The sequence below is a fragment of the Pieris rapae genome, chromosome W (assembly GCF_905147795.1).
Source record: "Pieris rapae chromosome W, ilPieRapa1.1, whole genome shotgun sequence".
Lineage (NCBI taxonomy): Eukaryota > Metazoa > Arthropoda > Insecta > Lepidoptera > Pieridae > Pieris > Pieris rapae.
In genome coordinates this window covers 1,064,868-1,066,802 of record NC_059533.1, presented here as the reverse complement: position 1 = coordinate 1,066,802, position 1,935 = coordinate 1,064,868, and positions in this window count along the sequence as shown.

The following is a 1,935-nucleotide window of genomic DNA, read 5'->3' as shown; positions in this document are numbered from 1 at the left end:
ATTCGGCCTCTCCTGACGACGGTGCGTCCTCGCCCGTGTGATGATAGGCAGGTTGGCATGTTGAAACTTGACCTGCTGATGACTCTTGTATCGCGTGCGGTGGTTGTGGTGAAGGACTATCGTCATCATCAGCGCCACCTAAAAATTACATCATTTTTGTTTTTATAACGTTAAATTAACATAACTTCATCGAAAGTAAGAGTGCATCCATTACTCTCGACACAACATTAGTTCATTTTTTTTTACATAGCAAGAGCGTCTCCATTGCCATCAACAGTAAGAGTGACTCCATTACTGTACATCACACTAAGCAAGAGCGACTCCATTGCTTTAACAGTAAGAGCGACTCCATTACTGTACATCACACTAAGCAAGAGCGAATCCATTGCTATTGATAGTAAGAGCGACTCCATTACTATCACACAAGACTCCCGCAGGTCTTTACCAAAATAGGTACTACCTATATGATAAGCAGTCCTAATAAAATTACAGTTCTCACAAACATTTATCAACATACATAAGTTTCAAAAGGCAAGTAAAAATTACTTACTCTCAAAGAATGCGGCACACACATCAGGGGTCCATTCCCCGCGCCAGGGCAACATGTATTCCGCGGCAGCTTTACCATAAGAACCAGCGACTAATTTTAGTTCATATCTGTCCTGCGACAACGTCGCTAAAACCACATATGGTCCGCGCATACAGGAGTCTAGCTTACCAACAGCTTGGCACAAATGCAAAATCGCCGCCATTGAAATGCACACCCTTGCGAGTCAACCTCGCAATGCACGATGTCTTCATATCTTGACCATTGCTAATGACTCGGCATAGATACTCGATCTCCGTAGTCTGAAAGTTACATTTTTTTTTTTTAATTAATGAAAAAGCCTGCCTGGTCCCTTACCCTTACCCCCATCTCTGACACATCATGTAATGTACCTAAACCCTCTTCTATTGTTTTACTAGGTAATAATACGTCATATACACAATTACAACACACAAGGGCTCTGCCTAATCTTTGTAAAATCGTAACGTATTTGATATAATTCGTTGATATACAACCTGTGCATTACCTAATTCTTATGGCATCTTTATGTACTCATAATGACCCTCAGGTGTTACGAATCTCGGGAGTGGTGTCTATTTTTTATTTAATTTTATCTGGTGAAAGCCAGTAGCCATATCAAGGCAAATATAATAGGTAGCTTTATCTAGCCAATCAATATTATGGTCCTCAATTAACGGAAGCGGGTATTCCAACTGTCTTTGAGTTTTAACTTTAAAGTCGACACAAAGCCTATCTGAATCGCTTTTTTTTTACAAATCTCTATCTCTAATTATTTATTGATTCAACACATCTTTTATGATATCTCTAACGCGTAATTTTTCATCATACGACATTTTATAAGGGCGGTATACTATAACTAATTTAGCCTACCGCTCGACTCGGAACGCTGTCGAACAAAACAGTCCTCCGTTTTATGTCCTACCTTCTTTCAAAATGTGCAAATAATTTTGATATTAGAAAACTGCCTTTTATCTAAACTTGAATTGTTTGTAGATTGGGTCTCTGGTGCGGTTCCATACTTAGTTTTTTTTTTAGGACACAAAATTTGTATATGACCAATTACCCCAGATGAAAAACAGTTAATATTAGACTGAAAATTATCTCGTTTTCGGGAATTATCTCGCAAATTTGGCCTTTTAACGTGATTTTGTATTATAGAGCGCGGTTCTAGGGGCTTGGTATAAAATGAGAGGATTTTAACTAAGCCTACCGATGATAAATTAGCACTAGTCGCGGCGGCGCGAACTTGTGGGTCCTTAATACCCCAAATAACTACTGCGACAATTAACTCTTCACTCATTCCTCGTACAACACGCAATACGTGAGATAACTATCAGAGTCTGTTGTCATTACGTCGAATAAAATAT